This window comes from Cyprinus carpio, chromosome B17 (assembly GCF_018340385.1).
Source record: "Cyprinus carpio isolate SPL01 chromosome B17, ASM1834038v1, whole genome shotgun sequence".
In the NCBI taxonomy this organism is placed as follows: Eukaryota; Metazoa; Chordata; class Actinopteri; order Cypriniformes; family Cyprinidae; genus Cyprinus; species Cyprinus carpio.
In genome coordinates this window covers 864,631-891,294 of record NC_056613.1, presented here as the reverse complement: position 1 = coordinate 891,294, position 26,664 = coordinate 864,631, and the positions used below count along the sequence as shown (strand labels likewise).

Here is a 26,664-nt window from a genome sequence, read left to right as displayed (position 1 = left end):
CTCCTGCTGTCGCGTTCCACACCTGTGAACCACAGCGAGCCGGTCTGGGAGCACTGTAATGAAGTCAGCGAGAACCTCCCTGCATGATAACGGATATTCAATCCCAGAAACAACACTGGAGACCATGATGAGGTGTCAGAGCAGGTTGATGAACTTGGGAAAATCATGGCGGAGTCTTTAAGTGTGTGTCAAGAAAATCAGCAGCGAGTGTTTGGACCAGGAGCGAACGGCGAGGAGAGCAATCAGTGATGATGCGTTTTAAACTCAGTGAGATTTGTTGCAGAAGCACAATGATTTCCGCTTTTGTGACAACTGTATTTGGTTTGGCCAGTTTTGGCAAAACAATTCAGAATTCTGTTTTGTATTAGCTTTTTTGATGGTTATTTTACTTTTATACGCAGAACATAACCATGTGTGTTTGCATGAGATAGATAGCTATACAGTATTCACAAGCGTGTTATGTGCAGTATTCAATACTTTCCTGAAATTTTTTGTTTTGTATTATTTTTGACATACAAAAACAGTTTGGCCTAGCTTGAGACTTAGTTTGCACGTACTTTTAATTGGTTTACTTTTACTCAAACATTTACAAAGCAGTATTCATATTCACGTGAGTGCACTTGCCATTAGTGGAAAAACTGGAATTTAAAGTTTGAAAGACTCACAGTTCATCAAAACCATGTGTCTGTCGTCAATTTTATTTTTTTAGATTGGTTTAAGTGATCAGAAGAACAGCTGTTCTATTAAAGGTAACCAACGTACTTTACACGAATATTCAATTTAATTTACAGTTCATCATTTTAGGCAGCTGTTGATTTAATTCTCCACTGAGTGGTTTGCTTTTAATTATGACTGAAAATGAAACACTTCTTAATTTAACTGTGCTATCGATACCTATTTTTATATTTCCAAATTACTTGAGCTACTCATTTTGTGTTTACTATTTTTATTACTGGATGTAGATAATTAAATGCTATTTGCAAATCACATTTGGTTTAGTAGTTATTGTACACCTTAATTAAGTTGAGAATGGATCATATCAGCAGAAGTTTAATCCGTGGCATTAAACCTATATACCTCGCTAAAAAGGTAACCAGGGCACAAATATGACAAAACTGTTTTAATTACACACACGCAAATCTTCAAGAGACTGATAAAAGTCTTGATAAACAGCTTTCCAGAAAGCACAGTTTTTACTGTGGTAAATAATGTGCTGTTATTCACGTGGCTTTACAGGCAGCTGCTCCCATTTCCACGCATTTCCACGCGTCTGACTAATAATGCGCGACTTGGTATCGAGGCGCACGCACAAATTGAGTCAATTTATTAATCTTATCTACCACATTTTTTCGATTCGCGACTATAACTTTGTATTCTAGTCCAAAAAAAATAAATAAAATTCAAACATTAATTTCTACAACGTCCTCCATCAAAATCAGCTCTTGTGACTGTTATGAAACCGAAAAAAAGGCGTCAAGGCTTTATGGGTGTGATGAGAGAAATAGTGACCGTGGATGAATATGTTCAGCGGTCACCTTTCCTCTGGTATTCCGAGCGGATTGAACGCAGCAGCAGGAAGTGTGAACCGAAGGAACCTCAAACAGCGTCAATCCCGAAAAAACAAACTTACATCCAAATATCGGATTATCATCACCAACCGTAATTCCCACTCCAGCAAACTATTCATGCTAAATAAATCAAGGCTATATAAATCAGATAAATCAATCAGGTAAGCGGCGGGGGAGCTTCTGAAATCGTTCTTTTCCAGAGTTTTACTCAAAAGTGTTAGCAGCGCCTAGCCTAGCGCGCCGCGCTATTAAACTCAGAATAAAGCTAAAAAATCAGTCATCATTAAAAAGCTCAGCCTATTTGGGCGTTTTTAAATGTGTTTTTTTTGGACTTTGACGTCCTATTTTATGAAGTGTATGAGGTCCCATCATGGATCCGTCGGTTTTGTGAGTCAACTTGTTGCCTCCAAAAGTTTGTCAGACCATTTTTGGCGTTTGGTTTATATTTCGTTAAAAGCAGAAAAACTCATGGTACTTATCAACAACGACAGCGGAATTAAGTGCTTCGATTTACTTTTATATAATAAAAGCACTTATTTTTACAGATTTGAGGCCTTAGCTCCTAAATCACGGCTCTTCTGTTTATTGTTTTGTTTTGTGTTGTTTACGTTTAGTGCTTGTTTGTTCAATGCCAATTAATAGTCATACATGAATAAATTATTATATTCCGAAATAAATATGTATTTCTTTTTAAATATCATAATTATAAAAAAATATGACTGTAATATTTGCAGAATGATCGATAGTTTTAACATACGGTTAATAGTTTGACATTGTTTTGGTCCGCATATGATACTATTGTGATTGTGATTCATAAACGGTATGAAATTTGTTATGATCTGTTATGTTGAGTTTTTTCTACTCTCTGACAGTTTGTGGTGCATGTGTTTGTCTGTGTGAATTTGTTTCATGTCATGCTTCTAAAATAGATTTTAGTGAATGCATTACATCTACATAGTAGCTCTCAACTGGGTTTTGCTTCAGGAAATAGTTTTGGAATTGCATATTGAGTGATGAACTAAATTGTTTATCACGCAAAAATGTGATAAATTAATATTAAATAAGCCATCCATTTTATATAAAATACTGTGCCAAAGTAAAGTATTATTTTATATATATATATATATATATATATATATATATATATATATAATATATATATATATATATATATATATATTAAATTTACACTAAGTGTTTGGTTCACTCAGATATATTATTTTTCTGTTTTTATGAATATTTATTTATTTTTAATCTTAATTCTTATTATTTTTATACAACTTTTTTAAAATTTATTTAAATATATTTATGCACTGTTTTATTTATTTTAATATATTAAATTTACAGTAAGTGTTTGTTCACTCAGTATATTATTTTTCTGTTTTTATGAGTATTTATTTATTTTAATCTTAATTCTTATTATTTTAATACAATTTTAAAATGTATTTAAATATATTTATGCACTATTTTATTATTTTAAGTATATTTAATTTACAGTAAGTGTTTGTTTCCTCAGTATATTATTTTTCTGTTTTTGAGTAGTATTTTATTTTTAATCTTAATTCTTATTATTTTAATACATTTTAAAATTTATTAAATATATTTTATGGCCACTGTTTTATTTATTTAATATATTTAATATATTTTTATTTATTTCTTTTTGACATTTTTATTGATTTTTTTTCTGTTTGAAAACCCCCTTCTGTGCTTTAAATCACACAATTAAGTTAAAGTGTATCGTAATATTCTTTTGTATGTTGTATGGAAACAAACACTTCAGATGCTAGTATTAGTCTATACTAAGTGACAGAAATATTTGAGTTTAGACTTCGACGTCAACCTTAAAAAAAAATAGGGAAAGCGTTTTTTCCTCCTTTGATAAAGTTGGATAAGCATCATTTATTTTGTGGTCCAAATTAATGGATGATTACATGGTTAATTGAAATAGTTTTTTGCTTGTTATCTGTGACCCACCAATTGTGATTTTATCAGAAAGAGTAGATAAACGCTGCTATGACTCTTGAGCGTTTAGGCCGTTTGTATCTGTGAATGTCATCGTTGCTAATCTCTTTTTCTGTGGTTTGTCTTTATCCAGGGACTCATGTGTTTGTCTTGCGGAGCCCTGTTTAATCCAGCACCCCTCCATGGATTAACCGCAGAGAAAAGCTGAATCCAGTCATTCTGCTCGAAGAGGGCCGCCGGGCACCGGTGCAACATGCCCCCTTCCGTTCGGATTAAAGCTCAAGAGGACCAGAAGATACACGGTGTCCAGCAAAGCTGCCTGGTGACCCGCATACAGCTGCTCAACGGCGAATATGTGGAGTTCACGCTTTCGGTGGAGAGCACGGGACAGGAATGTCTGGAGGCAGTCGCGCAGAGACTCGAGTTACGGGAGGTAGGATCGCCGTCGTTTTTGGTTTAATCCGGTCGAAATCACCTTAACGCAGCTTGGGCGTGTGTTTATTTTAGCTCGCCGGTGCCGTCTGGAGTCTCGGCTATTCTAGGACCGCTACCAAAATGCTGTCAAACGCCCAAAATGCATGTGTGCCAAGAATTCGGCCTGGACTCTGTGCTTCATTTGCATGCAGTCAGCTGCTCTCGAGACCTCTGAATCAGATTATGGTGTTAGTATGTCATCCATATCTAGTTAGAGATCGCCGTGTCTTTTTCGGACGTGTTGTGTGAGTCTTATTTTTCTTGACCAGCCAACTGTGGCTTTTAGTAAAGTGTGTTTAGTAGCCTAAAGTTGTGACTATTACAGTGATTTAATCAGCTGAATTAATTGTGCATGCTTACAAAATCCTGATGATGATGTTGTTGTTCAAGCAAAATTACATTATTGGTAATTAAAAAAAAGTTTTATATATATATAGCTGGCAAATATCATATCCAGTTCAGCATCCGGATTTTAGGTTAAATTGATATTAACGCTTAAGTTAAAGATGCTGTAAGTAATCACCATTTCGTTTCAGTTTTTCGCCCATTTAATGAACATTTATCTATTTTTGCAGATTCCGTTAAAGTCCGGTGCTTTGATATGAGTACAAATATTTCATGCATATAGTCTGATTGTATAGTCATTGTATAAATGTTGATTTAAAGAAGTTTTAGATGACGTTGACAAGTATTATATCTAGTTTAGCATTAAGATTATTGGTTAAATTTATATGAATGTATAATAAACAGGGTAGGGATCGACCGATATGCATTTTTCAGGGCCGATGCCGATACCGATTATTACAGATCAAGGAGACCGATAACCGATATTTTGAACCGATATGTGTCTTGTGTAAAAATGAAAAATTAATGTCAAAATTAAGAATAAAAAGGCCTCTGACAAAGACTCTCTTTAAATTATTTTTAACACATCTTTAATTCTGAGAACTGTTCATAATAACAACATTAATATTAATAATACACAACAAACATAAAAAGTGCTGGGAGCATCCATCAGCAGCATTCTGTAAACAAAGTAAAACTTAAAGCAAATTTAAAACAGCAACAAATGAACAAATAATGGAAAATAAAAGTAATCTCTCTCTCTCTCTCTCTCTCTCTCTCTCTCTCTATATATATATATGTGTGTGTGTGTTATATTTAGCATTTTATTTGCAAACCCAGAATTGCATTAAAATCACACACAACCCATATTGTAATAGTGTTTTTTTTTTTTTTTTTGATGTGTAAAATGTTTGTTTGACTGTTAATCACGGCGATACAAACTAGGAAGTATACAGGACAGCGTCATCCAGAAACGTTGCAATGTGAGATTATTGACAATTTAAGTTATTAGCATAGGGTTATTAGCAGGGTGCGATTTGTGAAATAAACAAAGGGGGGGATGCTTTTGAAAAATTTTATGAAATGTTTTTAATACGACGGAAATTGTATTTAGTGTGATCTCAGTTTAATAAAAACATTGTAAGCCTACGTTAGGCCTATTAATTGCAATGATTTAATGTCCACGGTTATTCAAACAACAAATTACATTGAGAAAGCGAGCAAAGAACACAACGGAGCTTTTTGAAACTCCGAATCAGTTAAACCATTGCGTCGCAAAATGATTCACTGTTTCGATGCGCTTCAATCAGATCCGGACGTCAGAGCGGGTTTGCATGATGTTTTTATCCCCACCGGGGATAAAAGTTATTCAGCAGAGGCAGGGATGCATAAACCAGAAGGGGGGGAATCCCCCCCATCCTGGTTATTAGTCAAATGAGAGAGCGCGGCCGCGGAGATAAATAAATCAGGAATAGGGAGCTCGCGTCGCGTCAGGGCGTCAGAGCTCGCGCTTGATGCCCTTTCAGCTCTTCAAAATTGCATAATGGTAATTCTGAATCTGTATGATAAATTATTTTGCAATCATGTTAGAATAAAGCAACATTTCTCCAAATATGCGCAATTTATTTGACTAAGAGCCCTAACGGAACGGACGCTGTTCAGTGAAGCTATGTGAACAACACAAAAAAAAAAAAAAAAAAACGCAGCAGACGTGAGTGAATTCATTCGTGTTGATAATCTATTCACAATATAATGTTAAATTGGCCGAATGGTGAGAGAAGTAGGTTTTAGTTTCACTATCTCAGCACTGATGTGATGATCCATTAAAGCATATCACTGCAATGACGGACATTGACCGGGAATTCACGGTAATAATAACTGAACGTGGCTTGTCATCATAAATCGATTATATTTAGGTGTTTTGCAACTTCAGTGTAGTGATTTATTGCAACTTCAGGAACGTTTACTGCATTCTTTACATTCGAGAGATAACTTATTGATGTGTGATGATGATCACTGAAGCAGCTCCTGTGCTTTCGGTGTGAGAGCTGAACATTTTCCAGCCGCGCCAGCCGTATTGATTGGCCAGGCTCGTGACTCCCAACAAATCAGACGGACGATGGGCGGGGCTTAGTCTAGGCCACAGAGCGGGGCGCTCTGACTGAGGTGGCTGGATCAGTGTCAGATCGCGCATTTCAAAATAAAATGGTTTTATCGGCAAATCGGTTTTGAAAAATGGCCGATGCCGATAACAATAAAAATGCTTAATATCGGCGCCGATAATCGGCCACGCCGATAATCGGTCGACCCCTAATACAGGGTATATTGTTTAGGTGCTGTAACTGTTCATCACTAGTTTTAAGGCTTGACCCATTTTTTAATCATCATTTAGTCTTGCATTTTGGTATGTTTTTTTAATGCACAAATATTTAATGCATGTAGTGTGTGACTTAATGTGACATAAAAACAGATTCTCTAGTAGTTGTATAAAGGAATTCGAAAAATTTTAATTTAAATAGTTTCATATTAAGTATAGCATGTTGAAATTTTTGACTTAGTAGTTGCAGTATTAATTGGAAAAACATTTGTAACCTATAAAGTTGGCATGGTATTTCCATTTTAGCATCAAGAATGTAGGTTAAATATATATGAGTGCATAAGAGAAGGTACAAATATTTTATGTATGTAGTTTGATTTGAGTCAGAAAAACAGCATGTATAATAATTATATGAATTAATAAAAAAATGTTTTAGATAAGTGTGTCACACTGTTTGTAGTGTGTGCTAGTAAAGTTAACTAGTAGAGTGATTTAATCAGCAGGTAGTAATAGTGGTCAGCAGGTACTTTTGTGAAATCATAAAAAGGTTTTCATGTGTTTGGCTATTTTTTTTGTGTCATTTTTTTATTTTATTTTTTTTAAAGTACAAATATTCTATGCATGCAGTTTAGCGCATAATACAAATCACACAACACTGTATAATAATTTTTTTATTTAATTTGAGAAAAAAAAAAAGTTTTTTAAATGATTTAGAAAAAACAATTTTATTCTGTAAACTTCACACACATCAAGTTCTCTCTTCTTTTTTTTAACATCAATATTTTATTATATGAATGTATAAAGTGATGCTGTGGGTGATGATTATTATTATTATTTTTATACTTGTTTTAATCACCGTTTAGCTATTTTTGGAGATCAATAAGCATCCTGCTGTGTGACATCAAGACATGGAATGTCCAAATATTCCATGCATGTAGTATCTCAATTAGTCCGAGCTCATAAAAACAGCAGGTCTTATTATATAAAGAAATTATTTTAGGATGTCACAATATCTCCATTTCTTATAATTTTTAGCTGCAAATCTTTTGCCAAAGAGTCATCTTAGTCAAAAGGTTGAGAATCTGTCCAGTCTTCACCTCCAGAAAAACTGATTTGAAGTTAAATGAATGTCCGGTCTCCGGGCCTGTTGTTTCTCACGAGTGAAAGAATAATCAGTGAAATTCTGTTCATTCCCCAGATAACGTATTTCAGCCTCTGGTACTACAACAAACAGAACCAGCAGAGATGGATTGATCTGGAGAAGCCGCTGAAGAAACAGCTCGACAAGTATGGGCTGGAGCCGACCGTTTACTTTGGGGTGGTGTTCTACGTGTCGTCTGTTACACAGTTACAACAAGAGATAACCAGGTTAAGGACGAGAATATGTTTCAAATGATCACTGCAGTGCTACTAGAACACCTTTACTCACTTCCTGTTTTCCGCACAGATATCAGTATTATCTTCAGCTGAAGAAAGATGTTCTGGAGGGGAGGATCCCGTGCTCCATTGAGCAAGCCATTCATTTGGCCAGCTTGGCTGTGCAAGGTATTTTTTTGGATATTATGTTGGGCATACTCTCTTCAGTTGGTTCCATTCCATTGGACATTAAAGGGATAGTTCACCAAAAAAATTAAGTGAAAATATGCAGTTAAAGGGGTTATCGGATGCCCATTGTCCACAAGTTGATATGATTCGTCAGGGTCTTAATGAAAATCTGTAACATAGTTTGGTTAAAATTTCTCAATGGTAGTGTAAAAACACACCGTTTTTACTCTGTCAAAACCAGCAACCCGTTTCCTTGCATGTCGCTTTAAATGCAAATGAGCTCTGCTGACCCCGCCCCTCTCCTCCGAGCTGCTCTCTGAGAGACTGTAACTTTAGCCTCATTCATCGTGAAACTTGCTAACAATGCCGGACAGCTCACTCAGGGCGGAGCTGTGATAAAACCAAAGACCGACGCCACTGTCAATCAACTGTCGTGGGAGGGGCTTGTGCAGAACTACGTCATTCTGCCAAGAATCTGTGAACGGCTTGATATGAGAAAGCGGTTTGGATTTATCGAGATTTAAAAAAAAAAAAACACTGGGTGGGTTTTTATCATTGTAGGGTGGTTGTGTACACACACTGCCAACACACATTTCAGTTCAAACAACTTGTAAAAGTGAATTTTGCACCTAATGACCCCTTTAAAAAGAAAAAAAAAAAGGATCACTTAAATGGGCTGGGTTGAAAATATTAATTTCTTGATTCTTTCTTAATTCAGTAAACGGATATTGATTTAAAAAAAAAAAAAAAAAATCGATCTTTTAGTTTATGCTTAATTGCAATCAGTTTTTCATCTATGGAAAAACATCAATAAAAAAGCTTAAACGATAAAGTTAAAACTCGTAAGTCAATTAGAAAAAATAACTGTAGAGAGGAGCATTTTGCTAAATATGTGCTATATTATATTTCTTTTACTTTTTAACCTGTTCTTTAATATCTATGTATGTTTGTTTGAATAAATCCGCCATGAAAACTGTCACTGTTTAAGTGTCTATAAAAACTGCCTGTGCAATGTAAACAATTTAAATAATATTATATATAATGTAAATTAAGTATTGTGTATAAATCAGTTGTTAATTTATTTTTACACATTCAATATTTTATGTTTGAATAAATGTTTTATGTCAGCCACAGTTTAAGTATTCATTTAAAAAATGTGTACACAAATAACTTTAATATTATTGCAATCTACCAACTGACGAATTTATTATGAATCGATACTGACTTAATCATTATTGAATCAATCAGAATCGAATTAGAAGCTTGTGCATCGAAATTTAATCAAATCATGAAATTTGTTGCAATAGCATATTGAAGTCATCATTCAATGACAGTTTTTCCCTCCGCTCTCAGATCTCTAACATCATGTGGAAGGTGTTTTGAGACGCAGTTATAAGTTGATGTTGCAAGAGAACATTTGCTTTAACATTCTTAAGATAACGTTCAGCCGGTGTCTGGTTCACGGGTTCAGATACTCCATCATGAAGGTACGGTTTTGTATTTCTACGGGCTGCAAGTCTAGAAAATCAGAGCATCATTTATCAAGCTGTGCTGCCAGGCTGGAGAATCTCATACGCTGCTGGCAAAGATATATCTGGCTGCACCATGCAGTTACTGGACTGCTGTTAGCATAGCAGAGGAACTGATGTCACTCACTGTCGCAACCAGATCAAAAAAATACTTCCCGTATTTGCACTGTCAAAAGGCCTATGTCTTCTCGTGGTTTGTGGTGTTTCGATTGAGGCTGGACGCTCAGCGGGAGTTATTTTTGTGCACCAGCATTGCTGTGTAAGGAGGCTTTACGCGATGGTAATGTTTCGGATTGTCGGCATAGCTGTGAACATTTCTAACGGGCTGATTAGACATGCTTTTAATTTTGAGCTACTACAGTTACAAAGGCTAAATCGATTCCTTCCATAACAAAATGTCTCGCAGCTCTTCTAAATTTAGATGTGCGATTCTATAAATGCTGTAGATGATTTTGCAGGAGTGTCATCTCACATTTTACATCTTAAATCCAACGTCAAACTCATAAAATCAATGTTAGAATAAATGAAAATAAAAACGACTAAAATAATTTTTTAAATAAAAAATGCATTAATAAAATATTTTTGTAAAAATAAAAATGAAAATAAATGCATAAAAGTATATGCAAGACAAAATAAAAAAAAATAAAATAACAATTTGTAAAAAAATAAATAAATAGTAAAATAAAAATAATAAGCTAATTTGTAAAATTCAATAAAAATAATTATGAAATTTGTTACATAATTAAAAAAAATAATAATTTGCACTATAAAATATGGATTAGAGATCTTAATATGCATCTTCGGATAATGTGTATATATATAGTGCATCTAGTAAAAATAAAAATAAAAATATCACCCCATGAGTCATCCTTTGAGGAATCAATGTCACTGTTTTATTTCGAGGCTTTTTTAACCTCACGCTAAACATAGTTTGTCTGTTGTTTTTTTTAGCTGACCTTGGAGACTTCAATCGATATGACTCCCAGGAATTCCTTCAAAAAATTGTGCTTTTTCCAATGGTAAGTAATTATTGAACATTTTATTGTCTATTTTAGGTTTAAGGGCTGCATAAGTCTGTTATTTCAACTCTCTTTCTCTGCTTTTCTCAGCCATGGATACAGGACGAGAGGGTTGTGGAAGAGGCCACCCAGAAAGTCACCGTCCTCTATCAGAACTACCGGTGAGAGGCTGTAGTCATTGCTGAAATGTGCTTGTTTTCCCATTTGGAAAAGCCTGAAAGACTCAGCCATTGTTTATGTGAGGTTCAGTGAGGAGGCTTCGTGATTATCAGATGTGTTCAGATGGTTCCTGTTAGAGGATTTCAAAGGCAGCTGTCAAACCCCTGACGTGAACTATGACCAGACTTTCAAGGCAACAATAAACGCTCTTGGCTTTCCTGCAAAAGTTCTGTTTTAGAAAGTCTTTCAGATGAGGTTTACATGTGCTCGGCACAAGTTGAGGCTAGGATTTATATTTTGAAATATTTGCCACATTTTGTTTCTGATATAAAATCAAAATGATCTAAATCGCAATGTTTTATTTGGCCTTTATATGTATAAAAATATATATTTTTTTATATATATAAGCCTAATGCATTATGAAAGAAGGGCTAATTTCAGCTCTATTTTAAACCTTAGTAACAAAATGCAGTTAGATTTGAATAGTTGATTAAAAAATGTATTAATCGGCATTTCTGCGGCTCTTTTAAAGTCTTATTTCACAGATAAAGATCTTAAATCAGAGTAAAAAGTATTACATTTTTAGTCATGGCATTAAATGTTGCATGCACTGCAAAAATGAATATTTACTCAGTATCTTTGTCTTTATTTTCTAATACTAATATTCAAACAGCCTTAAATCAATGTCTTGTTTTCTGAAAAACTGAACAAGATTAAATGAGATTACGCATAAAACAAGAGCAAATGTCTGTCAGTGTTGTATGAAAACATGTTTTTCCTTTGAATTACGTTTATTTTTCTTCACATTGGCAGATATTTGTTCTTGTTTTAATCATAAACTCATTTCATTTTGATCAATTTCTCAGAAAGCAAGACTTCATATCTTATCTTTTTTCTCTCAGCGTCTTTTTTTTTAAGAATCTTTAGACATTTGTACTGGAAAATAAGACAAAAAAATACAGAGGAAGAACATCAGTTTTTTGAAGCGTGAACAGAAGGTACATTAAAAGTTATTTCCATGTTCTAGTTAAGCTTTTTCTTATAATGAATTAAACAAATATCTATACTTTACGTAATAGAGTTCTTCATTCTTCATGGCACGTCATGCAGATAAAACCACTTTTTAGTGTCTTGGAAGAAATATTTTTTGTTTGAGAAATGCACGATAAGCATGAGGAAGAATCAGCACAGATGAGTCTGATAATGACATCAGATGACAAGTGCATCGTTGAATGTGACCTTTGTGCCGTAGTGTCTCACGTCGGAGCTGTGTGTGTGTGTTTTCTGTTTCCCAGAGGTCTGTCCGCACCGGAGGCGGAGTTACTCTACATGCAGGAGGTGGAGAAGATGGAGGGCTACGGTGAGGAGAGTGTCCAAGCGAAGGTAAAGCAGCAAAGAAAAGCTGTTCTTTATGTAATTCAAGTTCCTTTTCATGGGCGGAAGCTCACCATGCAAGAGTGCATGCGACTGCTCCGACCGTGTGAAAGTGTGCAATGCAGGGATTTATTTATGAGTTACTTTAGTAAGTATTCAGTTTACCTTATAATAGATTCCTGTGATGCATTTTGCATAAGTCATCTTCGTCAGATTTGAATAAAATGTAACATTCCATCACTTTTTCACCAATGGATGCTCTGCAGTGAATGGGTGCCGTCAGAATGAGAGTCCAAACAGCTGATTAAAACATCACAATAATCCACAGCACTCCAGTCCATCAGATAACATCTGGAGAAGACAAAAGCTGTGTGTTTGTAGCAACAAATCCAGTCCTCTATCCATAATAGTGCCTTTTCTATTGAAAAAGTCATCTGGCCTGAATCAGAAGAGAAATGTGCACCATTTAGCATCCAAAACAGCTCTTTTGAAGTGAGAGACAACAGGGGATGGACTTTTTCTATGGAGGAAGTGTTATGAATTATTGACTATTTTGGCAGAAACAGTGGTTTAAAGTTGTTGGACTTTCATTCTGGTGGCACCCATTCACTGCAGAGGATTCATTACTTAATTATTAATTATTTTAAGACACTGAGAGCCTTTTTAAATAATAATTATTTCACGATACTATATTTTAAGATTTTCTTCCTTGTGTCTAAACAGGATGCTCAGAGCACAGACGTGATCATCGGCTCTTGTCTGGACGGGATTTTTGTCAAGCACAAAAATGGGAAAGCGCCTCTCATTTTTAGGTATGTGTGCATTCACCTTTTTGTGTGTTTTTTGCGTTCATTCATTAAGGCTGGTGAGCTATATAAAGTAAATTGACACATTTATGATGTTTAGCAATCCTAAGTTGTTGTTTTTTTTTTTTTTTGCGCTGATATTCATTCGGCTATTACACTTCCTAAAGACATATGCATCAGTCAGCAACGTTTTAGGGAGGCTCTGCATGGCATATTACAGTGTTTTAATAAAATACTAATCACAATGTTGCAGCATTTGAATTAATATGATTATTCTTGTGTTAATATAGTGAAACAAAGTGTGCAAAACATGCATTAAAATTTAGTTTCCTCCTATTGGGCAAAAATTCACCCTTCCTCAGAGCAAGAATAATCAATATAGATATTGTCCTAAAAGACAAAGGCTGTTTATCGTCCAGTGTATCGTGTTTTTAGGTTGTGTTTTGTCGTCACGTGTCTGACTCGAGCTCTTAATTGTTTCTGCAGATGGAATGACATTAATAATATGACTCATAATAAGTCTTTCTTTGCTCTGGAGCTCGCCAACAAAGAAGATACAATCCAGTTCCAGACCGTAAGTGAGATGCTTCAGATGCTTTTCTTCCTAAAATAGCCAAAAGACTTAAGTTGTATGTCCATTCTTATAAGTGAATAGATTTGTAGCTGGCCTCTAAAGAACGCCACTCATTTAGGCCCTGAAACACACAAGTCTGGCCTGATTTGATTCAGTAAAAATGTTCTGGCTTTGTTTCAGGAGGACATGGAGACGTCTAAATACGTATGCAGAATGTGGCTGGCGCGGCACAAGTTTTACAAAATTAACAACAGCAGTCTGTAAGTTTATGTGTGTGTGTGTGTGTGTTTGTTAGAGATGCACTCATTTTGGTCAATACAATATGAACAAATCTATAGCCTCTTACAGATGCTGGTCATTTGTCTTTTATTTCCCCTAAAAAAAAACATTTTTAATGCTGTGACTAAACGTTCAGTCATTAGTGGATTGGATCTTGTGGTTAGATGTGTAACAGGAATACATTATATGTACAGTAAAAAAATTTTCATGAAAAATGTTCATAATTTAGCAAATAATTCTAATAAAAGTTTGGGATCTGTATGATTATAAGTGTTTTTCTCTTCTCACCAAGGCTGGATTTATTTGATCAAAAATACAGTAAAAACAATTAAATATTAAAATTTCAAATAACTATTTTCTATATGAATATATTTCATTTTTTAAATGTATTTCTGTGATCAAAGCTGTATTTTCAGTGTCTCAGGATCCTTTAGAAATCATTCTAAAATATTTCCTATCATTGTTAAAAACTGTTATTTTAATTCATACTTTTGTGGAAACGTCTCTTATGAATAGATTTTATTTATTTGTTTTGCAATATTATATCTGTTACTTTTGATCAATTTAATAAATCCTTGCTGAAAAAAGTACGTAAAAACAAAACAAAATTGCTGATTATGTTAGTTTAATCAGAAATTGGCTGATTAAAATCATTGGCTGCTTCATCAGTGCGTCTGTAGTTTTGTGTCTCCTCCTTCATCGCTATCCATTTACTGTCTCCAGAGAGCTGTCTGATGGCCCAAACTCTGAGGGCTCCCAGAGGTCCATAATTTCTCTTTATTTTCCTCGTTTTCCAAACCTCTCTCGTCCCTCTGTTCCTGCTGACAAGGGTGTGAGCCTGACTGCACGAGGGCATCGATGCTTTACTGCTCAGAGCTTCTCATGGGCTACAGATTAAAACAAAACAACTAATAGCTCTTTAAATAATTACATGACAACATGCTCGGGTCATATTTCACTGCAAATTTAAAAAAATATATATATATTTTTTTTTCCTAAATAAAATGCAGCCCTTTTTGGATCATTACTATTTTATTTATTTTATTTTATTTTATTTTTTATTATTTTATTTTATTTTTTTATTTTATTTTATTTTAGAGATCACAAGATAATTTATAGACCATAAATCAAATACTACTGTTTTCAAATAAATATTTACCTTTACAATAATTCCCCATTACAGCATCATAGATTAGTTAAATATTAAGTTAAATGTTGGGTAAAATGTGGGTAAAATGCACCCTATTTTCATAATGTCAGAGCATCAATGCAAATATTTTTGAAAGAAGTCTCTTCTGCTCACCAAGGCTGCATTTTTTTGATCAAAATAAAAGTACAAATTGTTATATTGTGAAATATTACAATTTAAAATAACTTTTCTTTGTTTATTTTAGGATCATTAAGTATTTTATTTTTATTTTTAGTTGGGACTAACTGTAGTCAACTGCAAATCAAATGCTATAATCTTTATATATATATATAATATGTATGTGTGTGTCTGTAAGTTGTCATGAAAATTTAAATGCAGTGCAAAATGCAAACCACTGACTTTGTACTGTTATTATCACAGTGCATGTGACAAATAAAACATTGACTTCATTACTTTCTGGTTTATTTCACAGTTGTGTTTTGTTTTATGTTTTATTACAGACAAACGCAGCCAGCTCCTGTAAACACAGTGAGGCGACGGTCCTCGACGAGAATGTCTCTGGTCAGCATTATACCAGTTATTCAATGACTATACAACAGTTTTGCTATGGAGCTTGTTCTGTGGGACGTTTCTGGAGTTTGTCGGCTCTGCGTGATCTCATTTGTTTTTGATGTGATTTACTGTAGCTTGCTCTCTGCAAACTAGGCAGCTCCCTTTTAAGGCAGCATCCTTACTAAAATGGAATCATATAAATGTCATGATAAGCATAAAAAACATAAAACTAAAAAGTTTTAATTAGACTTTTAATGCTTTCTATCTTTGAACCAATGTTTATGTTGTGTGTGCACTTGAATAACTTCAGATACAAAGTCTAGAAGGGCAGCTCTCCAGGTTTGGGACAGAGTTAATATGTCTAGCTGAATAATGCTGCTTTTGTTTCGGCTTTATGATGCAGCCAAAACCGCAACCCTACATGATGCCCCCTCAGATGCATTTTAAAAACGGCCATTACACTGAACCGTACACATCTTCACAAGTAGGACATCTCCCATCTGCAACGGGCCAATGTTTTTTGTCCATTCTTATTGCAAAAAAATGTTCTTAAGTATTTTGCATCTAAACATTCTTAAATCAAGATAAAACAAAATGACAGAATTTAGTGAGAAAAAAAAATCTTTCAGTGTGGTTAGAGAAATTTACTTCAGACCTTTTTAGAACTTTAGAAATATAATATCTAAACATTATTAAATCAACAAAATAACTTAAGATATTAAGTTTTCTCAATGTAATGTATCTTGATTTAAGAGTTATTATATATTTGTACTTGAAAACAAGACAAAATACAAAAAAAGTTCAAATAAAAAAATTTAATAATAATAATAAATAAAATTAATAGACTGATAAGTTAGATAACTATATAGACTTATAAATTATTTAATCTTGATTTTAAAAAAAAATATAGTTTAATGAAATTGTACTGGAAAAGAAGACAAATATATGAGAAAATCATTCTTGTATTTATTTTTATAAATATTTAAGTTAAAATATATTATTATTATTATTATTAATAAAGGAAAATTATAATAAAAGTAAATCAAATACTGCAATCTTTTATAAATATTTAAGTTAAAATATAGACAGTGTGAGTGAAAAATAAATAATTTTTTTGTAAAAATAACCTATGGAATTTTATTATATTTTCTATTTAAATTTAAGATACATTTTAGTCAGTAAATCAAAAGCCTATAAATATTACACTTTACAATATTTTTGCATCATAATGATTAGTGGTCGACCGATATTGGGTTTTTTTGAAAGCCGATGCCGATATCTTGGCCGATGTAAAGCCGTTATAATTGTATTTATTTTAATTGATATTTAAGAAATTTAAAATCATTTGAAAATTGATAAAAAAAATAAATTTGTAACATAAACATACTTTAGATGATAAAATATTTTCAACAAATAAATAAATATTTAATAAAAATATAATTAAAAAGGAATTAAACTGTAACCAACAGAGCACTCAGTATTCTGGGAGGTTTGTGTGTATCAGGAATCATATTAAAGTCACGCAGAGAACACACGATCATACAGGTCACATGCACACTTCACAAGATCTCACAACTAGATTTGACTAAGTTTACAAGGTGTGTGAAATAAAATGTTCATTAGCCATTCAAAGATTAGTTTAAATTATATAAATGCATATTTGCTGAATGCTGACAGCAAACGAGAAAGTATTATAATGTTCGCCTTTCTATAAATAATATAAACGCAATCGTTATAATACTTTTTGTATACATTTTTAATTGTTTGTGAGCACTGTGTGTTCAGGAGCTGCCGCTCTCAGCGCCGTCACACTGTGTGTTCAGGAGCTGCCGCTCTCAGCGCCGTCAAAGTCAAGGTCCCGCCTCGAACACTTCGGCCCAACAGAAAAACTTATCGGCCGATACCGATATTTAAAAAATGGCAAATATCGGCCGATATATCGGCCTTTCTGATGTTTCAGTCGACCACTAATAATGATTTTGACTTGTAACGACTGTGATTTTGGCTTCTCAAGTTAGTGTATCTTGATTTAAAGAAAGTTTAGATATTTGTACTGGAAAAGAAAGTGTAGATAATAAACACAACCAAAAATATAAACAAGAACTGACGCAAGAGCTCTCTTGAATTCCCTACAGATAATCTTTACATCAACAACCAGAATGGTTTTCTACTACCATTCCCAGACCAGTCTGGACCCGCTCTCCCCGCACGAGTACAACGGCCGGATCCGTAACGGCAGCGTTTACAGCGCCCAGAGCACCAGCTCCCTCAACAACCCGCAGCACTACCTGCAGCCCTCGCCCATGTCGTCCAACCCCAGCATCACAGGAAGTGACCTCATGCGGCCCGACTACGTGCCTTCCCACCGGCACAGCGCCCTGATCCCGCCGTCCTACCTACAGCGCCACCGCCTGATTACGAGACCGTCATGAGGCCAGAAGAACCTCGGGATGATCCCGCCGGCGGAGCGCCAGAGCCACTCCATGAGGAACCTCAACATCGGCAACTCGTACGCCTACAGCCGACCCGACCCGCTCGTGTACAGCCAGCCGGAGATCCGCGAGCACAGTACCCAGGGCCAGTACCCCTTCCACCTCAACTACAGCTTCCACAGCCCCTCCCCGTACCCCTATCCCACCGAGAGACGACCCGTCGTGGGCGCCGTCAGCGTCCCCGAGCTCACCAATGTCCAGCTCCAGCAGGCGCAGGAATATCCTCCGCCCAACATCATCAGGAATCAGGTTTATTGGCCGCCCCCGCCGTATCCCTACCCTCACCCTCGACCCGCCAACAGCACCCCGGACCTGTCCCGCCATCTCTACGTCAGCAGCAGCAACCCGGATCTGATCACGCGCCGCGTCCATCACTCGGTGCAGACCTTCCAGGAGGACAGCCTGCCCGTGGCGCACTCGCTGCAGGAAGTGAGCGAACCGCTCGTCATGACCCGGCGGCCTCACATGCACAAGCGCAACTCCATCGAGATCGCCGGCCTGGCGTACGGCCTGGAGAACATGAGGCTGAAGGAGAGAGAGGTGTAGAGTCGTTTCGGGATGTTGATTGTGTCCTTCGGTGTAGGGTAGGGATGTAACGATTAACCGTGAGCCGGGAGAAAATCGATTCAAATCGGTTGAGATGCCAAACAAATCAGGATTCAATTGATCCTTTTTTACTCAAAGATTCAGTCTAATAAAGTGCATTTAGAATGATCACAAAATTCTAGATATGTGTACATTTATATCATTGCATGTAGTTAATCAATTGCACACAAAGAGCGCTGTTCTCCAAAAATAACCATGATCACAATTGTAATATTTATTTTTACAACAGTTCAATAAGCAAGAAGATAATTAAGAGACGTTACGTTTTTAGACAACATATTGCCTGTTTTTGCGCTATTTCTAAAATAATATCTAATATATATAAATAAGAATGCTTATAATTAAGTAATTATGTATTATAAACAATTTTTAAGAACGTTTATTGATTTAATTTTTTATTTATTGACATTTCTGCATCAACTATCCAGGCATCCGCATCTTCGGCTGAAACCCCGTCCCCTGTTGCCCAGGCGATACCGCCTACAGCATCCGGCTCCGACATTAACGTCGTCCTGGAGGTTACGAAGCCCGAGGATGCTGTCATCAAGGAGGATGTCATCTACGGCCACAAAAAATCCCTGTCCGACGCCACGATGCTGGTGCATAGCAGCGGAGAGGAGGAGGAGTTCGAAGACGACAGCGGCCGACACACACCTCAGTCTCAGGATGCAGTGGGCGGCCCCGAGCATCACATGACGCCGATGGACGGCCCCCCGTCGTAGATCTGGCCCGCTTATCCCTTCAGCCACAGTATGGAGACGGTCCTGACGGCCCTCTGGCGTACCAGCCCCATCCCATCATCCGCAAACCAGAGGACATGGGGCAGCTGCCGCCTCTGCGAGAGCCTGGACACATGGTGCCCTCGGTGTCAGAGGGCGATCTGAGCGGACAGGGGCGCTTGAGACAGAAGAAAGACGTCTTTAAGAGACCCGTCTCTGACGTGCCACCTGCCAGAAGGAACATCGATGGTCTTCCACCAGCGGTAAGTTCACCTGAAAATCAGAACTGAATCAGAATCAGTTAGATGTGCATTTGGGAATGCAACATACAATAGGTTTAGGTGTATTTGCACATTCACATAATGTTAAAAGCTTCAGAGTTTGAACGTTTTAAAAATATAAAGACAGAAATATTATTGTAAGTGTAAAATTACATTAATATAAATACTTTTTTTTATTAAATAAAAATATAATTATATAAAATTATTTTATATTAGACTGTAGAATTGTAATTTGCAAAAGTAATACAGTATGTATTCAGCATTTTCATATAAATATTTAAAATAATAGACAAAAATAACAAAATTGAAAACTTTGACTCCACTTTTAAGTCCAGCTACAAAGTCAAAATAAAGCTAATTTAAAATATTAATACGTTCTCTTAAAGATCAGAATTGAATCAGAACCATGAAAAATACTGAAAAATTATAAGACAAAATGTTAGACATGAATATTGTGATCGGTAGTGTAAAATAAATTATTCTAATAAATATTTTATTAAATAAATTCTAAAATTATTTATTTAACAGTAGAATTGTAACAAAAGTAATATATATTCAGCATTTTTATAATAAAAAAAAAGTTTAAATGTTTTATCTAGATACATGTATGTTCAGTGTGACCATTAACCAGCTTTCAGAAGGGGGGTGGGGGGGGGGACGTGTAATTGGATATGTGACACATAGCAATGTTGGAAATATTTCTGTTTTAAACCATAATAAGCCAATGGATATCACACACGAGCAACATGCAAACTTTGCGCAAGAGTTATGATGGTGAGCGTCTTAATCTCCGTCAGTTCACTGCAGAAAGTGAAACTAAAAACAGAATGACGGAGCCCTTTCTGCATCTCGATGCCACATTTTCTCAAGACAACAAGAGACGAGATTTTACTTCAATACATGCTGATAACTGTATATAGCTAACTGTTTCAATTTTTTTGTTCCCATTAATATACTTTTTTCTTATGCCCTGTAAGCCTTGTGGCGGTATTTCGGTAATGCGATGGCAGGGCGGTAATGAATATACCCACGCTATATTGTTATGCGTGTGCACCCTTCCCAATACCAGGGAATAAATTTATATTACAAAGTATTCAGAAGTTGAAATGCATTTTAAGAATACTTTTATTCAACTGGTCAAAATGCACAACAATCGTTTATTGATGCGCGTTAAAGACCCGTGTGAACTCTTTTAAACATCAGCGGGCATGCACAATTCAGGAACACTTGAGAGACGCGCCTAATTTAAGGCACATTCACTTTCTGACAGCAAATGGCGCTAAACTGGCGAAACATTGTCCCTTACCCTGGAGTAAATATAAAGCATCGTGCCTACTTTCTAAACAGTTAAATAATCCAAATGTGCGCCTATATATTTCCCATATTTTTTTTTTCTAAATCTGGACTATAACAGTCCTAATTTTATTTGAAAGTGTCAGAGTCTTTTATTGATTTAACAACCTTAGGGCCTTCATTAAACTACCAATGGAAAAATCTTCTGAACACAGATTAATCTTAGGTATTCCAAGCTTTAATAACACATTGTTTAAATCGCAAGTTGCAACTGTGTTAAGTTAATGAGCTATCAAGATTAAGACTAGAATTTTAATTAGTACCTTCTGTAGCAAATGTAGCTATGCTCTTGCTGAATGAAATGCATTAAGCAATGCATGGGTAAACAAACTTTTGGTCCTATTGTAAAGTGAATACCTAGATGGGTCATTTAAAGTTAGTTTGTGCACTTTTATTCGGTAATTTTTTTATTTAAATATATTTTTGTATTGCTTTATTGTATTTTTAATTGTTCTGTTCTTTTGTTATCTTTACATGTTGTGTGTCACCGCAGTTAAATCAGTGTCTTCAATAACTTAACATAAAGGCATGTTGTGTGTCACCGCAGTTAAATCAGTGTCTATCATGATAAAACCTAAATATCAAACCTATATAATGAGTTTGGAAATTTTAGAGAAATGCTTAATAAATGCACTGTAACTAAACCCATTATATTTTAGCCGACTACATTTACTGTAGATATAGTCGACTAAAATATTATGACCTTTAGTCGACTCAACTAGACTAAACATTGCTGCTTAGTTTCGTTTGAGCTGCTGTTGTTGAGGAACATTATATATTTTTACACACTTTAAGCTCTTTTTATTTTCCAAAATGTTAATCGGATTAGTCCCAACAAATCATTTCGGTTTGTAATGCGTACCGACCGAAAGCCTCGTTCCGAATGGTTCAATATGAATACGTGTATCGTTACAACCCCTAATATATACAAATATATCTAACATATGACAAGAACACCAAAAATATATACTAACTTTAAAATGCCCAAATATTAATTATAGTATTATTAATATCAATAATTATTGCTATTATTTAAATAACACTGATTCCTGTCACCTGTCCGGTCTGTAGTGATTTGAGTTTTGGTATTAATGACATTAAATCAAAGTTTGTTTTCCCCAGTTATTTATATTAATATGTAATGCACTGTGTTTCTCACGCACTAAGTTCTTTATTTAAAATAACCTCAAAATAAGATTTCAGTAATTTACTTGTGGAGCATAAAAAAAGATGTTTAGCAGAATGTCCATGCTGCTCTTGTATTAATAAGTTTTCTATAATAACTCATTCACAGATATAGAAAGAGAACAGTTCGCCTCGGTTGTTAAAAGGAAATGCAAACTGATTCTTGTTTGCTCATCATCTAGCTGGTGTGGCTTTTATTTTTGTTTCGTCTGCACGTCGAGGAGTTTTCGTACGCTTGGTGAGGCTGAACACTTGACTGGTATCTGTGTGATGTGAAGAATGCTGCTCAACAGGCCGTCAGACCCGAACGGCTGCATTCTGCTGCTCTTCTTCTCCACTGAGTCTCTCAGACGCCGATCCTCAGCACTCTGTTTCTCTCTCTGTCTCTCGCTCTCCTCTCGCTCACTTGCTCTGGGGATGAAGGGTAATGAAGAAAGGACGCTCCGAGGTCCAGAAGGTGGGCCCCTTGAAGATGGCGGCTCTCAATGGTCTGACCCTGTCCAGAATGCCTCTGCCCGATGAAGGGAAGGGACGACCCGAGAGAACACGTCTAATGGATGAGACGGAGTGAGTGAGTACTGCTTTCCGTACTTTGACCCATACTGGGTTGGTGAAATGGGACCGTCGTTAGGGGGTTGGTCGACTGAGTTTTTTAAAAAAAAACCCAAAAAAATATATATATTATAAATATATATATATATAATATATATATATAATAATTATATATTTTTATATAGTTATATTTATTTATTATTATTTATTTATTTATTTATTTATTTATTTTATTTAAAATGGTTGATGGTGGTTGAGCTTGAATCTGCAAAAGTTTGATTATTAATAATCTTCTCATTTTTATAATACACTTTTTAAGGTATTAGTCATTTTAATAAATAGATATTATATATATTGTTATTTTTTTAAATGTGTTTAATGTATTTAATAATAAAAACCTTTATAGTGACAGTCAGCAAAAATACACACGCGTATATATATATTTATATATATAGATATGTGTCGTGTGTGTGTGTGTGTGTGTGTGTGTGACCAAAAAGTAGTATCATTTGAATTAATTTAAAAAACATTTAAATAGTTTTAATAATGTTTAAAACATTATTCGATTATTATCGTTAGTTCACTAAGAAATCAAGTCTAGAGAAGAGCATTTCCCGAAACCCGATTTAGACTATATATTCTTTATATTTTATGTATGTTTAAATAAATCTGTTATGAAACATGTTTTATGACAGCCACTGTGTAACTGAATATATTGAACAAATAGAAAAATCTTACCATTTATAAAAGTTAATTTAAAAAAACTGCATTTTGTGCAATTTACATGTTTGCATACTTTTATCTCTTTTTTTTTTTTGTTTGTTGAGTTTGAGTTGGGTTGGGTGTATTATTTTATATTTAAAAATAAATAGTAATTCGATTTAAGTTTGGGTTAAGTTTTTTAATTGGTAACCTAACAATGTAGGCGCTCCATAATAGTTTAAAGCATAAGCTGAGATAGATTTTTATCACTAAGAATATTTCACCCTGCTTTTAAACCCCGAAAACCATAACGGGTTAAAAACTGAGGTATGTGCCGAACCGTCATATTGCTGGTACCGTTACACCCCTAATGTATAAGAGTTTTTAATTATTATCAATCAAATCTATCAAAACTATGAAATGTAAACATCTATTTTAATTGATCATCATCAAGCAGCAGCTCTGTTGAGGGCAGATTGTTCATTAATGAGGTGCAGCAACTACAATACTTATTGACACTTTAGGTGGAGAATATTGAGACAATGAATTTTCTCAAACACATCTGCCACTCACTGTTATCGCGTGCTGTAGGTGGTTCTGTATGAGCAGAGCCTCACGTCCTGTGTGTCTCCTGCAGTGTAACGATACTGGAGCAGCGCATGGAGCAGCAGGGAGGTGTTCACCGAGTACGAGCAGGTGCCCAAGAAGCGGCCCAACTGTTGAGTGCAGCATCGCTCTGATGCCCGAGAACAGCGACAGGACCGCTTCCAGGACGTCCTGCCCTACGACGACACGCGTGTGGAGTCTGGTGCCCCACCAAAGAGAACAACAACGGCTGACATCAACGCCTCACACACATCAGGGTGAGCTGCTAGATAACCTTCAAATATCCATTGATGCTTTCAGATCTTTGTATTATATATTTAGGATTAAGGCTCAAAGCTGCTGAAACCCTGCCGCTGTTTATATAGAACTTTTAATAATCAGGAAAATATTTATGTATCATTATTTATTTAACATTATTATTATTATTATTAATATAGAATATCTATTAATATTTCTGCCCCAAAACTCACCGTGCAGATAAATCCGTAATCTTAGAAACAAGTATCCTTGTAGTTTTATAATAATAATAATAATTAGATCATCATGATTTTATAATTATTAATAACGTTTATAATAATAATAATTTATATTATAATTTAATATTATTATTATGCCCTAAAACGTAGTATAATGTAGTTCATATAGTAGTTTTATAGTTTTCATAATTTTTTATATAATTTTAAACCGTTAACTAAACCTAGAATATAAAAAATAATATATAAATGTAATGTAATGTACATGTAATGTAATGGTATATAATAATAATTATTTAATTTATTGGGAGAAATAAAATAAGGATAATCCTATTAATAGATTATTATTATTAAAGTTAATTATCTATTTATTATTATTATGTATTATTAAATACATTGAACTAGAACACTAAAAAGCAAAAGTAAAATAATGATACTATATAATCTAATAATATAATACTCAATATATAACATAATAAATTATTTAAAGATGTTAAAAATATTTATCATAGAGATCTGACAAAAAAGTTTGCATAACTTTCAAAGAACGTCTAATTAAAACCTGTGGAATTTCACGTAATTAGGTAAGCACACATGTGCCCTTAGGATCCTAAGAGAAGCATGCAAAATATCTATGGAAATCAGGCATATAATAGTCATAGAAGCTAAATATGTAGTAAATATAAATGAATATAGTATAATCGTTGTTTTTTGTTTTTCTGATTTAGGTTCATTCAGCTTGCTCACATTGCACATAATTTATCTTTTTATGCATGAACTTCAAAGTCTTAAAGTGCTTGAACACCAAAAATGCCTGATTGCAGCTATGTTTGCTGCTGTTTTTCATCAGATTAAACAGATCTTTCATATTGTGTTTTCTGCCTGCTCTGTTGATCAGGTTACGGTCAGAGGTAAAGAGTGGAGGTTACATCGCGTCTCAGGGTCCGCTCTCACAGCACCTGCCAAGAAAAACTTCTGGCAGATGTTTTTGGAACAAGGAGTCTCCATCATCGCAATGGTTACGAAGAGGAGGATGAGGAAATCACACATCTGAGATCTGGGTGGTTATACAGTGGCCTCTCTTAATCTGATTATAAGTCTTTAGCATCATCGAAACCGGCCTGTGCTGTTGTGTCCCCGTCCTACCTGCAGGAAGGGGTCGGTCGTGAGAGAGTTTTCCGTGCTATTGGCCTCGTCGTCTGGGCTCTCTTGTCACAACACTTGTTTCATACGGGACCGATTTAAGATCACCACGCTTGCTTCCGCACGGACTCACTGGGTGCTACGCCACAACGGGCCTGAAGATCAACACCTCCCTGACGGGACAGCGAGCGAACCGTCTGGCACCTGCAGATACACAGACTGCGCCCGACCACGACTCGCGGCTGCCCGGAGGACTTTAAAGGCTTTCTCTGTTAAGTACAGCACAGATACAGGCCTTTCATACGGCTGCCTTATGGCTCTTCAGACATCACAAGATCGGCGTTAAGATCTGTTTGTGAAAAAAATACAGACATAGAAGTGTCTGGACAAACTCTACTGGTTTTTTGTAACCCAGAAAGAAAAAGTGAAGTATTCTCTCTTTAACATGTTACTGTAAGAGTGATTTTGGCATTAGTATATGCAATCATATTTAATTAGCATATTATAAATTATTTTTTTTAATGCAAAATTATTATATTAAAGAAAAATTCATCCTAATACTATGCATATATAGTACTGTTTTTTTTTTCGTAAAATCAATATTGTATATATTTTGTTTAAATATAACATATTTATGCACGATGTCTAGTTTAACTTATATAAACTTTAGCATTTTTTTAATATGTATATTGTTTGTATATAATGTATTTCTATCATATGCCAGTTTGCCTAATTACAAGCTAATATATGTGTATACACAAAATCAACTTTTTGGTACTGTTCGTTGTAACTGTGTGGTATATAGATATATATCATATGATATATATATATAGTATCATTAATATATAGATATATTATAATATATATATATAAATATTATAATATATATATCATATATA

At 34.9% G+C, this 26,664-nt stretch overlaps 2 pseudogenes; both read left to right on the top strand.

Moving 5' to 3' along the window:
- Window positions 1–1,029: 1,029 nt before the first annotated feature.
- Window positions 1,030–22,860, top strand: LOC122134413 (annotated as a pseudogene).
- Window positions 22,861–24,029: 1,169 nt separating this feature from the next.
- On the top strand, window positions 24,030–26,111 carry LOC122140223 (annotated as a pseudogene).
- The last annotated feature ends 553 nt before the right edge of the window (window positions 26,112–26,664 follow it).